Source organism: Varroa destructor, unplaced genomic scaffold (assembly GCF_002443255.2).
Source record: "Varroa destructor unplaced genomic scaffold, Vdes_3.0 BEIS01000004.1, whole genome shotgun sequence".
NCBI lineage: Eukaryota > Metazoa > Arthropoda > Arachnida > Mesostigmata > Varroidae > Varroa > Varroa destructor.
This window is the reverse complement of record NW_019211457.1, coordinates 33,973,553-33,988,701: the sequence shown is the minus strand read 5'-3', so window position 1 is coordinate 33,988,701 and position 15,149 is coordinate 33,973,553.

The following is a 15,149-nucleotide window of genomic DNA, read 5'->3' as shown; positions in this document are numbered from 1 at the left end:
TCGAGCGAGCAACCCTGTGTGGGGATGGCGGTGCAACGTGGGAAACGGCACGTTCGACTGAAACGGCAGGTCTGTGTTTCTCTGTGTACGCCAATAAGCCAGCTATACGCCAGTGAAGGATGCATGGTAAAATCGTCATACATAATGCGGATGCTGTGGGCCAGTCGTGCTCGTCAGCTGCTCGGCCATTCGCTTACGTCTTGACTGCATGTGTGTTTACGGCAGCGGTATGTATCTACAAAATGATACAGCAGCAAGCGGAAGCGAAGAGAGAGAAAGGAAGATAGAGACGGAGCGCCAGCGAAGCGTACTGCCGAAGCGACGTCAGCATGGAGAAGACGTCTGTGCCGAGCATATCTTGGTTGGTCACAGGTGGGAACGACTCAGCATGGTCGTTAGAATGGCAGATGGTGCTGCCACAGCAAACGCTGCTATAGAGCGACTGAACCAGGATACAACCAAGCTCAGTACTTGGCAGTAATACGACCGAAATTGTGGCATGCACTACCCCTGCAGCGATGTTTGATATAGCACCATAAGCAGCGGTGCTATATCAAACATCGCTCCTGCTGCTGCTGCTGCTGCTGCTGTTGCTGCTGCTGCTGCTGCTGCTGCTGCTGCTGCTGCTGCTGCTGCTGCTGCTGCTGCTGCTGCTGCTGCTGCTGCTGCTGCTGCTGCTGCTGCTGCTGCTGCTGCTGCTGCTGCTGCTGCTGCTGCTGCTGCTGCTGCTGCTGCTGCTGCTGCTGATAACGATCATCATCCTGTTGCTACACATTCAGTGGCGACATATTATACTTGGCGACTACTTTGTGTCATACTCTATTGCGTACTGTTATCGAACAAAGACTCATGTGATAACCAACAAAAATCCGCGGACACCGTTTCCGGTGTTTTTTCACTCATCCATCACCCATATTCGTACGACCATGTTTCTCAGACTTCGGTGTCACAATTGCATACACATACATGTAGCTTTCCGCACGTTACCATTCCGAAAACGCTTTTGCGTTCCCACCATCCAGCTATGGTAGACGACAATATACGGAGATTTGGACAATGAAATTTACTTCGTTTTATATAGTTTGCAGATGTTCTTTCGTTTTCTACCCTCAGTAGCTAAAAAAACGCTCGTATATCCTGTTTTTTTTGACAGATAGAAAAAAAAGGTCGAGGGACACCTCCTATTTTCTTCATCTATTTTTGAACGCATATAAATAGAGGTGTCGCGCCATTTTAAATCTAAGACTCTTCTGCTTATCGCTTTCGTCGTTATGCTATATCCTACCGCAATGGGTGACAGCCTTACGAGGCTGTACCCTATTTCATAAAGGAGGATTGTCTGCCGGGTGCCTATATGTTGAACAGGTTACGCATACTCAACCGCCACTTTTTATACCACTTATAACAGTGCACTACTTGCACTACAGTGTACCATATTCGTATACATCCAGCGAGTAGGAAGGCTCGGGGGCTAACGGGGCGTGTGCTACTCGTAGGAGACCTTCGCGCCGGAACTACTGCTTATGGCTGTTTGCTTTTCATACCCGTCTCGTGCATCGTGTTGATGATGTACAACCAGTGCGTTCAGTAGCCATTGCTGAGTGGCCACCCTTGCTGGGTCTGGCTGCTTCAACGGTCGCAGACCATCGCTGCTAAAGCCAGGAGGTTGCTTCCGGGAGTTCGGTAGAAACCAGGAGAGGCAAGCAAGAAATGGAAAGTGAGACGGAAGAAGAAAATAGTGCAAGGAGTAACTAAGAGCTTGTCTGCCATCGGTGGTATGGCCGCCGCTGGAGCTTGCTAAAGAAAAGGGATAAGGCAGGAGTCATAGAGATCTGTGTGAAGGAAACCCTGGCATACCCGCCAAAAAACAGGAAAGCTATGGGAGGTAGGGCGACTGTATAGGGCTACTACGAATAAGGGGCAAGGCTTCGAGGTGTGAAGAGAGTCGGAGAGCCATCCGTCTCGCGCAATAAGCACTTTATCATAATACACTTCCTCTCACAGCCGATGAAGCCAGTTTCGCCGTCGTTTTCTTCTGGTATAGTGTGGTTATGTGTCCAGAAGTACTAGTGATAGTAATACTTGTCGCGGCTCCCCGGTACCTGAGGCAGCGCTGAAGTTTGAGTGGGGGCCACAGTCATCTCCTGTACTCCCACTTCCTGCATCACTAGAGGCACTGTGTGGTCCGTTGAGCCCGATCCGGGAGACGGTCCCGGCAATGGAGAAAGGAGCTTCTGGTTTTTGGCAAAGAAATTCCTTTTGTATATACAACTGCTTACTGCGCTGCTTATTGCTGGTCGACAAAGCAACAGTGGAGCAAACGCGAACGATGCCCAAAGTCCTCACCTTGCCTTCCAGCTCTCGATTCATTCTGGAGGACGTTGAGTTTCTAGGATGCCTCCTGATGCTGTTTCCCATATAAAGTAACGGGGCGAAGCTATTACCAACTAGCCACTGGTCATATATGAGCTAAACTAACCCAGTTTACCTGAAAACCAGTTGTTAGTGTGATACAATTCAAACACACACACACACACACACACACACACACACACACACACACTTACACCTTACATGTATGCGCTTTATATAAGACCTGTAGATGCGTGCAATACTGCTTCCAGAGTCGAAATGCGTAAAATAACAGTAAAGATGTTCTTTTGTCTGAAAGTACTTCTGTATGCGTTGATGAAACGGGCTACGAATATTGAAAATGATTTTTTTAAACATACGAGTCAATTTACATAATGAACATCAAACAGCAACGAAATAGAAGGCAGCCAGCCTATTGACCTTGTGAAAGCAAATAAGAGATGAATACTAGTAACGTAGCGGGCGGAGCCAATAGAAGCTGGTAACAATGAGCACATACGGAGGTTCGAAGACCAGCTATTGGACGCACCCACCACAGTTAGATTGCTTGCCTTTATAGGTGAGATCCTCTAAGTCTGGGCAAAAATCAAAAAAGGGACCAGACTCAAACAAAATCTGATTGCTTCTTAAAGCCAACTGGTTTCTATTTTTCGTGTGAGTTGAATAAAGTTAATAGAAGGATATGGGACATATATTAAAAAGATGTTTTTTTTTCCACTACTTACGTATTTGGATTAGCTGCTACCGTTATGTGAACGTCACTGTCATTCTGCGATACGGATTATAGTTGACAGAGAAAACTCACTGCATTTAACTCAGTACCACTATTTACCCTTTTTACAGGTGAAAACCTAATTTTTTGCTTGCCATTTTCAATTTTTTCTTGTAAAACACAGCTGAGAGGTATATGACAATAACAATAGAAACGGAAATCAATTCAGATGTGTGTCGCAGAGTGCTCGATTTATATAGGTAGTTGCAGAAGTTTATTCCTGATATGTTTATCTTATCTACGCGTAATAATATTATTATTAGTGGTAGTAGATATAGGAGTAAATGTCTGAACAGAAAGATATGTGACCCGGTGACATAAACGTTTTGCCTAGCGCGGGCAACGAACTGTCTGAGGTAATGGTTAGCTAAGGAACTACTACAAGTAACGGAGGCGTAATTTGAACATGAAAATTTGTAGCCGTGATGTGAAAAAAGAACAGCGCAGGCCTATTTTCTGCCCCACAATACAGAAATGTGGACGATTCTAATAGCAATATGTCTGATCGTATATTTTCTAGGGCACCTTGACGCTACGTCAGCTTCTACAGTCGTTATTGCATATGAATCGCGCAGAGGCACGTCGTATCCATAAAGGAGTCTCAGAATATTACGCAGATACGAATCCAACAAAATGATGTAATGGCCACTTCCCAATGACCATTGAAACTTTTTTCATAACTCACGTTCAGCAATTTCTTCTGTGACAGGCTTTGGTATGACTGTTTAAGATTCCTTTAAGGATCGGATAGGATAGGAAGTTCGTTAGAAGCAACATGGATGGACCAAGCAGGAGAAAGGATTACTTTATTCATCCTCGTTCCCTCTCGTTCCGGGATTTTCGCTGATGAATCGATCTGCTTCTACGTCCAGAGTCAAACCTAGAACACTTCTATATTGGTTTGGTTGGTGGCCAACCAGGTCACCGCTGCATCATGACAGGAATAATCAAGTTTTCCTGAAAAGCAAATCGCCCGAAAGTAGATTTTCTCTACCGGTCCAGCTTCACGTAAGCTAGGTAATCTTTAACCCGGGACTTTTTCAAATATCAGTAACGTCGCTGGAAGGAGTACATGCCATACAACGGCCATGCTACAGTAACCTGTTCCCGCTGTTCGATGTCCGCACATACAGTCATTTTCAAAACACACATACCGAAAAAATGGCATTTTTGGGTATGCGTATTTTCAAATAGCTTCCAAAATGTTGCTATAATTTAAGTTAATGACAATTGTTACGTTTGCCTATCTCTAGTACTGCTATTATTCTTATGGCTGCGCTATTACGTGCTCAGCTAACGCAGAGTAAGACCTGTGGGACGGCGTTGCGTATTCGGGATATTGATTGAAACAGTGATCTCGAGCTTTTAACAAGCAGTGGTCGAAATCAATACGTTTCTATGGGATCTGTGGCGGCCGGGCGTAGGGCAGTCCAATCGGGAGCCGCTGTTGCTACTGCTGCTGTTCGCTTTCGAAGGGCGGACACCAAATTGGAGTTGGCTCATGCTAGTAGCAGAGAGAACAGCAATGGCCGACGGTTTAGAGTTCAAGTGGCAACACCTGCCTCGCCTTTGATAGTTATGAGCTTTTTATTGAAGTCGCTGTTCCCAGCAACAACGCGACTTATGGCCAGTCAGATCAGAGTGTCGCCTTTACTTTAAGCTGGCCTTTGCGTTTTTACGGGCGGCAGACGCCGCCACTTGTCGAAAGCACCGTCAATACATAGCGGTCTCAACAACATCGACAGGTATTAACGATAGCCTAGGCTACATTCTTTACTTTTGCCTTCCCGACCTCCGTTTCAGGTTGGCGTGGTGTGGCCGATATATACATGAAACTTCAGGCTGTCTAATGGCTCAGCTATTTAAAATGAAGTTCTACAACGAGCAGAGATCTTCGCGAAGTTAATCGTTCCGGTACTCAGATAATCTAATGAGACGAAGGATTGTTGTAATGGAGAAACTAATTACGCCTCCACATATTTCAACACACCGCAATCGCTCCTAGTTCGCTGTTTAGTCGGAAAAATATTCGATATATTATTTATAGTAATACGTATGTGTGTTAAACAAAATATGCCAGTAGAAACAAAATCGTCACATTTTTTAGTGTCCCAGTGTTATTACCAACCGTTACGCATAATGTTTCTGTACCAACAATCAGCTGCGCACTTCGAGTGCCCCTAATCAATTCACCAACAAAAAGATCGATTATATAAATAGAATAAGCTATATAAACGATAGATGGTTAACCTAGGTATCTGTGTTTTGTTTACCTGCTATCAGCTCCTAATACGTAGTAACTTGCATCTTTAGACCAAATCGACTTTGCTGGCATCGCTCGTCAAGGATTGCACTGAATCTTGGATCATTGAAATTCACAGACATGCATCTTTTCGCCTTAATTCTGTATACGACCCTAAACTATTAGACCTCTTAAACTTATTTCGCCATTGTACAACCATATTTTTGTCTTGTTCATTTTTCAACTTGTTTTTAAGTTGCGCAAATGAAGCACAATTTGTCACAACATAATGATCGTTAGTACTATTAGATTGATTGATATGTTTGTTCTGACTTGCCTGATGTATGCAATACGTCATAGCTTCAGTTCTAAAGCGTTTGAAGATGCAATGAAGTCTGCCCTCTGTGAAAACGAATTTCTCATTCGTCTCGTTCTTCGGCCTAGCCCGCTCAGCCTAACGTGTAACTGGTTCCGTTGCTACCGTCAGTGTCCTTGCGTTGCGCAAGCAGTATCAGTCCAACTAATCGGTCGGATACACTTCGCCAGATACAGGCGTTCACCTGTAGGGGTGGTTTAACGCAAACGATTTGGCCCACCCAGATCAACAAATGGGGTAACGGGCATTCATTCTATCTAGAATGCTTAGCTAAGCTATATCCTATGGACCCTCATTTTCGATCATTAGGTACGATTTATACTCGGAAAATTCTAGTGATTGCCTTTCCGTCACAGCTGCTTCCCTAATGAAATAGTGAGTGCTTGATTATTGTATACTTTGAAACAAACAACATAGCACAAAAGAGCAGAGGCAACAAATAACTCTGGACATACTGCATGAGACTTATATGATTGTCCGGTACGCTCCGCTAAAAAAATCATGGTAATTTTGAATAAAAGCGTCTCTTGACGGCTACAAACGGTGTGAGAAATTGACGATTGCCTCCATTATCTCGGATTGGATGCAATCATTCACAAAATTAACTGTTAGCATGTTCCGTGAAACCAGGCTATGTATTCGCTCACTAATCGTTAATTGTTTTACGTTATCTGGCCATCAATGTGTGTTTACACATCCATTGTACTGGGAGGCATACGCAAATGGCCACAGATGAAATCGGCGCCAGGCCAGACGAAGTTATGATTCTCTCGGTCCTGTACCTCTTATTCGGCTTTTCTAATTCTACATTCGTATAACACGGCTGAATGCTACGAACCAAAGCCCGTTCGTTTACACAGCGCTAACGGATGGGATACATCCATGATTGTCGCTAGACGTGACTGCAGATCTCATCACTGCAAGACCACGTCGCCCGTCCCGCCTGGGGCGGGAAGTTTCTTTTTCGCGCACAAAGCCACCCAATGCGTCCGCCGCTCTTAGAATGCGAAATCGTCGTGGTCGCAATTTTTGCACATGGCGGAGCTCGAGAACGCCCGCTGTCCTGATACTCACAGGATTCGCTCGCTCAATTCTCTCCTCTTTCGCTACGCTTTTCTTCTCAGTAGGAGTCGCTGTGTCACCAGCCGATTTGGGTCTCGAGCTTGGGTATGCGCCGCTCAGCCGATGGCTTGAAAGCTCCCTGAGCTCTCTCCAGCCCCGCGTACGATGTGTGTGCGTGTGCGGGTGTACCGCGCAATGTATGGCACGTGCTTTAATATCAGCCCGAGGCAGAATCGCCTTTGCGTCCGCCTTCCGTCGGTAGCGGCGACTAACCCTGTGCCTGTCCGATCCTTCCTTGCTTGCTGTGGCTGCACCGTTAAAATTTGCTTGGCGCAAATTTGCATCCGGAGAAATCTTTCATGTCAACGTTTTAGATGTTCGCTGCTAGTTTGCTGGCCAGCAGGCAAGCAACCATATCGTTTGCGGCGAGCCACACCGAGCGGAAGCCAAGTGGCGTTTTTCGAGATCGGCCGCGAAGGCACAAGGGCGGAAAAGGCTGAAACATGTATACAGCGCGTAGTGTTCAAAGCCCGACACCACGCAATCCAGCACAACTCCAGCTAAAGTGTAGGCGTGTACTGACAATTCGCTGACTGCTACTGCCGCTGCCGCTGCTGCTGCTGGTATGAAATTGTTCGCCACAACGGCCGCAATCCTGTGGCACTCGCGGTCGTCGTGTAGGCGGTCGGCTAGGGCTTCGAGTGTCACTTGAGAGACGTCAAGGGAAGAAGGGGGTGCTCTTATGTGAAAGTCCACTGTCTTCTTCGAGCCGCAAGAGAAAACGAGGCGGAAGAGGCGAGACTGAGCGGAAGACGAAGGAACGACCTAGCAAATTCAAACACCGTTCGCACTAACAGCCAGTGTTGGCACTAGCATCAGCAGCAAATAGTCACTAACTAGTAGCGGACTCAACAATCTGAACTTGATAGCGACCGTTTTTCTAGAAGCGTCGGCTCTCTATACGTACCGCTGCCGTTCGTTAACGTGGCGCTCTAGACGTGTCGACCACATGGACTGGCACAGGTGCTTCGCAAACATGCCGTTTCTCTAGCGTCGGCGTGCGTTGAGGTGCGTTGACGCCCGGCGTTAAGCTGCTGGTCGGCATCTAGCCAGTGATTGCCCCAGGAGCTAGAAGCCCACCTGCCCTTTAAGCGAAGGCTGGGTTAAGCACGTCCATCAGAAGCGTGCCGGTGTATCTTTCAAGCCCCACCGATGCCTCAGGCAGACGTATGTTGCAAATGATCTTTTCTCAAACGATAAAGGAAACGCAGGCGATCGACAACTTGGTCAGGCAGAAAGGCCAGCAACAGGTTTCCCTAGACGGCAATGAGGATAAGGAAGCTTTCGAACCAAGCTGGCAGTGAACGCGTCGCTGTTAGCTGCAGCTGTACGCATCGTGAACCACGTGTCAACTGCTGCAGTTGATCTTGTTATTTTCTATATGTGTTCACAGTCAAGCGCGTGTAGGTGTAGGCGTACATAGATTCACTTCGGGGGCCTATAGCGCTATCTTAATAGGACGGGTTCGATAAGCAAGCATTACCTGTAATGAGTAGCAAAGCTGGTACAAGTCAGTATATCTCGTTTATTCGCGACTGTAGTATAACAAAGAATGAATGTAAGTGCGTAATATAAGAGCTTACGTGAATCAAAATCCGGTTAATGCAGTCATATATTATATTTTTGTCAGTAATCCAATAGCCTTTGATGACGCCATGAGGCCAGGTGAAGACCCATCTAATCTGTAACACTAGGCGAACTTCTTGAAATTTGTTGCATACAAGAAGCAGTCTTTTATAAAATACTTCGGGATCGGACGTTATCGACTGGAGTATGACTCTTCTAACTTATCTCTATAGGAAAACCTCCAGAATACTTCTTGTTTATTTCGTTTTTGTCGCCAATTTGCACCGATATATTTGTTCCTTATCCTTGATGATCATTCACTAGGTGTTTAGCCAGCTTTCAGCATCACTGTCCCCAAAAGTTGAAATAAATAATTCAAGATTTTTGTATCTGTGTGTTCGGGTCCGTACATTTTACATGCTATAATCATAAGTACGAGCCACCATCGCTTCTTTTTCATGTCTGATTGACAGCTCACTAGTGAAATGATTACGCACGGTGACAAATGATATATATAACACGGTTACGTTATTTTTAACAGATTTTTGACTTAAATGTTTTGCTATAAAGTATAAAAAGTATGGAGGACTGAGAAGATGAAATGGAAAAATGTAACAGCTTCGTTATTTCAGTTAGCTACAAAGCGTGCCAGTGTGCTCAAACACAAAGCTTACTAATGGTCTTCATCGCTCAGATTTATTTGTCTCCAAAGGGGGTGTTTGGGCTTCGACCGCTGCGTAGTGGTCTCCTTCTAGCAAGAAATTTTCGCTACGATGTTGAAGCAAATTCGATAACGAGTGTCACCGCACGACTTGTATTTACAACATGTAGCTAATAAATCCCAAAGTCTATCGATTTATCCTCTTCTTTTTCCACGAAATCGACTCAGCGTTTACACGCCGGACGCGATTTCACATTACCCATTTACTTTTGCCGATTTTGGCTGATCTAACGCAAATTTGAATCTGTTCTGACTGAACTCGAATTCTGAACCCGAAGCCGACGTAGTTGTCCTGTCATCATGTCGTTCTGCCCCTGACACTTCGTTAGACCCATTTATGTTGTGAAAATGCAATTTTCTTAGTTCTAGTTGTTCCACTTCTCGTGTTATCCACTTACCCAGTGTCAGAAATCCAATCAGATTGTTTTTATTCTGTCGTTCTCTACCTTGGTTCCGCTACTCCGTTACTCTAATTCAGATATACAACGATGGTGTGGCAGTTATCTTGCAACTCTACACTGGTTGCCCTATGCCCCTACAACGATTATTTCGTGTTCTCATAAAAATTAAGCTATTGTTGTGCCACCGTTAACCCGTTCCACTACCCGCTGCTGTTACTCTGCGACCTTAAAGTAAAGTTGACCTAAATGTCAAGACTTCTATATAGAAATCAGATCGCCCATTGAAACCAAGTAAGTAACGTAAAACCATCTAATCTTTTTCAGAAATTTTCAACTGTCTTCTGAAGCTAGCCGCATGAAACATTATATTCCACTAGGAATAATGAGAGAAATCGAATTTTCTCGACGATCCAATTTTGCACAGCTAAAAAAAAACAAGGCCGAATAACAAAAAAAAGCAAAATTAAAGCATTTTTTATTCCGTTTAGATGTTTCACAAATTTTAAAATTGGTTTTTAGTTCTCTTAGGATAAAAACCATTTTTTTCAGACATGTCGTCACCTTAGGTCTTTAGGCCCATGCTTTGAGTCGTTTTCAAGATGATTGGCGTATGCATACAAATTCTTACTCCATCCTTGGTATCGGAAATGTACAGCACTGCTAATGTGTACTGAAATCATCCTATCTACCTATTCATTCGTACCCATAGGGATAATACCCAAATAAATAAATCGAGCAATCCTAGTTTTATCCTTGTATTTATAATTAAACTGTATTAAAAAAAAAAAAAAAAAAAAAGATAATAATTTACTTTAGTAACAAATTTGCGAGTACAAGGCTGAATTGATTTGCATATACCTAACCAGATGAGAACTTTCTGGCTCCTAGTTTCCGGCGCTACCTCCTGCCCCACCCCGTAGAAATTTCAAAAAGAATAAAACATTGCCTGTTCCAGTATGGAACAATAGACCATGACGTATTTCTCATAAGTACGTAACTGACTAACAGGTAATTAGAAGCACTTTAATTAATATAGCTATATTCTTTGATGAATATGAGGGGGCAGGTATCTCATGAACCTCAAACTATGCATAATTGTGTATTCCTTTCTCAAATATAACCGAACTGCCTACCTACCTACAGTTCAATCTAGCGGCTAGGTGAAGCTTCCTGCCAAATTCTAGCGAGGCTCCAATATTACAGTGTGGACTCCGGTCGCAAATGGGAATTTTGCTTTAATTTTGTTTTCAAAAATTCAAAGAAGCTTATCGATAAAGGCGGGGTAACACGAAGTGTAGCAGCGGTAGGGTGGTGGCATTCTATCGACGAGTTTGCTAACAGGCGTTTATATTTGCTAAATCCAATTGTTGAACCATCCTGAGTCTGGTAGATTTATTTACTATTATTATTGGCAGATTTAGCAAAGGGACAATTAAGTTACCGGCCGTCTGGGAGACGCTTGACGCAATTTTCTCTCTCGAAACCGTTTTTATACTATAGTAAAAAAATTGTTACCTACCAGCAATTGTTGGTACTTGTTGGCCTAAGACAAATACATGCTGATCCAAGTGTAACTGCTACCCAATATACGTTACACATGGACACGAACCCAATAAAACTAGCATACTGGTGGACCCAACTAAGAGAACACATGCAAGAAATAGGTCTGAGCGTCGACTTGCCCTGTGTTACCGGTGAGTTCTACTAGACTAGGTCGATATGATAAAAGAACGAAGTATTTCTAACTATCTTTAATTAGTACGTATAATATGAGCTCATACTTGAGAATCGGAAGCATTCTATAATAATCGTAATAATTACGCTGTTAACCCAGTTCGAGCTGAAAGTCCCTGAAACTAAAAATTTTGACTTCAAGAAGTTTTCTCGGTATAAGGACAGGCAATCATTAACGAATAGAGGTTTAGGTTAGACTAAAAAATACGCGATCTAAACAGCGACTAAGATATAATTAATTCATTTTGAATGGTTTTATATTATTAAAAAAAAAAAAAACTTCTACTTAATGTATCATTGATTGACAATGTTTTAGATACTTCCATTACTTATCTTGATTTTCCAGTAGCTCCTACAATTTTAGTGAGTTTCGTTTCGTAATTGTATATTCTTGCAATCCTTTTAATTTTAAATACATTATTAACTTTTTTTTTTGTCCAATTTTGAGAAATTATATCTGTTTGAAAATCCCTAGGTCTTTTTTCTGTACGAAAAACTAGCTGGCCAAGGCTTATAACTATTGGCAACTGTTAAAGCAGCGATTAGAAAAGGGAATCAGCAATAAGAAGCTAACAGTTATATGCATCGCTGTATTGAATATATGCGAGCATATCTTAATTCTTCGGAACGGTAAATGGCTTTTACCACGACCATTTCTCTTGTCAATAGTCTTCACGAACGCAAATCCGTTTCATCAATTGGTTCTTCTAAAGCTGTTGTTTATTAGAAACGTTTTATCCGCGAATGTCTTTCTCAATGACGAATCTTACCTTTATTATATGATTATTATACAACAACAGTGAATTATTACGCATCAACGCAACACTAACTGCCACTAGTACAAAATATTTGCTTTTGCCAACGCCAACTAGGCGGTTACATTGCTTCTACTGCCTTTATAAACAATATACATAACGTACCAAAGTTACAAACATTTATGCATGACTGCAGCTGCGATGTTTCCAAATGGGTCGCTTCTAGCATTCTTGTTGCAGCGAGAAGCCAGCACCTGCCTTCTCGCCATTTTTGTTCGTCCGTCCGCCGCCATCAACAACAAGGATGGGAAAACGGGAACCCCCTGGCTTTTGGTCGAGCCTGGATCTCGTATATGTTGAGGAAAGATTCTGTCGGGGCTCCCATATGGAGCTGACGAAAGAATAGCGGGGGTGAGACACGTTTCGTCGTAACTTGTGCATAGCAGCACCCCTTTCTCATTTTGATTCGTTTTCTTCTTATTTTTCTTATCCTTTGCTTGCTGCTAGTTCCGTCATTCCTGCCGTGAGCGGCAGCAACAGCGAAGGAAAAAGAAGTCAAAGCTACCTTCAAGTTACCGTCGCCGACATAGCGGCCGCCATCACGAACCTGTTGCTTCTCACCAGCCTGGCATCACCGGTACCACAGCTACTGCCTTTTCTCTCAGGATCTTGTTATTGTGGGCGTTGCTGAAGGGCATTCACTTGCCTGCCTGCCGCCTGCTCGACTAGATGTCGGCAAGATACACGGTGCCGACACCCCAATTTCTCTTTCATTGATACCATCTTTAGTTGAGCTAACATTAATCCAATCATATGCTAGCTGCGCGCCTTCGGGCAATTCCGACATCAAATAAACGAAACTGTTTATATCGCGTGCAGTATAACTCTGTTTGGTCGTCCTAGATATGTAGCATGGTCGGGTTTGCGGGCTGCAAGGCCTCGTCTCCATATGACGGATTCGCTGGTTCGCGATTCCGTATGTGTGGAAGTCGTATGTATGTCGGATGCATGTGTGCATATATAGGGAAAAGGAGAATTGCTCTTCTGGATGCCCGCTCGTATATTGATAGACAATGGGCCCCCTCCGAGGAACAATCAACAATCCTGGCGACTTGCTTTATTGATTCTTGCTCCTAGGAAGAATGAACTATCATAGTCATCATCATCATCATCACAGTTGTCACAATTGTGATAACCATTTGCCTTTTGAAGATGTTACGCAAAAATGCCATTAAACGTATTTGTGCTTATCAGGATAGGGTTTGTTTCGGTGTGATGGGCAAACGAATTCACTATAGTCTGTACTCCAAACCATACGATCGTCAGCATCTGGAATTAAACGTCTCTCACGGTAAATGAAAACCACGGAAAAATTTATTACAAAAAATAAGTCAAGCTATAAGGAAGGTCATAGAGGGCTTTCGAAGAAAGTGTCAGTGCATTTCCGTGTAAGGGAAGAAGGCAAAATCCTACAAGAAACAATCGAAGCAACGTCGATACCAAACCACCGGTGCTCAGATCACCGTTTAAACCGCGTTTTTTTACTTTCGTGGTTGCTTAAACACGTTCATCTCTGCGTGCTTCTAAGTACAATGGTATGTGCATAGTACGCGTGTTGGATTCAGTAGAGACGATCAGCAGGCAGGGTAAGACCAGCTCTCACCGTTTATCTCGGATGCGTTTACCGTTTCTTTCGCAAATTCCTCGTCTCCTCCGGACGGTACTCGTTTTCATCAGAACCGTGTTGCTGCGTCGTTGCCTTCAAAGGCCCCAGGCACAGAGTGTGGATAGTCAGCGTTCCTTCTTTGTCTTCTTCCCTCTTTCTTACGAGCCTCAACGCCTGTCCTTGGGGATGATTCCTTTATGTTGCCGTCCTGTTCGATATTCACCCAGGCCCCTTGCTAGGTTTGCAGGTCGGCACACGGCCTCTGCCTTGGGTCAGGTCGGGCAGGCTAGGGAACCGACACGCGTGGACCAAGAGGGATTTTTTTCGAAGGCGAACGTTACTGGCTAGCACATCATGCCAGCTCTCTACTTTGTTACACTACTGATGCCGATTGTGGAAGCGGTAAGCACGTGTTTCAACAAGGCCCCCAAGAGAAACGAACACGAGTTATAGTGAAAGAAAAACAGAGAGGATGGCGAGGTTGGGAAAGGCAGAAAAATTGTAAACGAGAAGAGAGTTCGGGAAGTTCAACGGCGACGGTATTCAACATGGTCTTCTCCAACTATCGTTACGACTGCCGCTGCTACCTACGACTACTGCAGATCGTCGACTGTCAACGTCGCATCGTGACTCATGCGATGGTCAGTCGCGGTGCCACTATCGCGGGCCTTTGTAGTGGTTGCTGCGATTTTCAGTCGTCCTCAGCTGAGCGAAGAAGCTACTTTGGCGGGGAAAAGGCGGGGCGTAGAAGAAAGAAAAGGAAACTACACGAGTCAAGCTTGCTTGCTTGCTTGTCTGCCATATAAAAGAATGGATCTTGAGCAGCCACAAACAAGCAGGCAGGCAGGCAGGCGACCTCGTAGGACCAGCCAGGTTCAGCGTGGAGCCGGCAAAGTGCTGAGCAGACGTTTTGGCTCGTCCGTGGGATGCATTGCAAGAGGAAAGGAGGAATACTAGCACATTGCACGGCATCTCGTTGCCACTGTCGCTGCTGCCGCCACACTCAAACTTCCGTCGAGCCTTTGACCCAGCCTAAATCGTCCCCGACCCGCAAGGTCCCTTAGTCCTTCTTGTTTTGGTTGTATCGTTCGTCGTATATGCCTTAAACCCTGCGGCTTTTCCCGGTCCGCCGTCCATGTTCCAAGCCCATAGCGTCATCTAAACCCCACGCTTTCTCTCACTCCGCTCTTCCGCCAGACTTCTCCTGGCTGTCATCGGACCGAACCAGACATCACCAGCAGTAGCCTCTAACCCTCACTGTTGGTGGTGCCGTTACCCGTGAAGTAATATAGAAATACGGCAACATATGACGAAATGTTACAGGAACACGAGATGAGATGGGGATCCCATAAACGGAAAATCCCGCTGGTTTGAGCTGAATCTGTTTGCTGTTCGCTAGAGCTAGCTAGAGAACAAGAGAA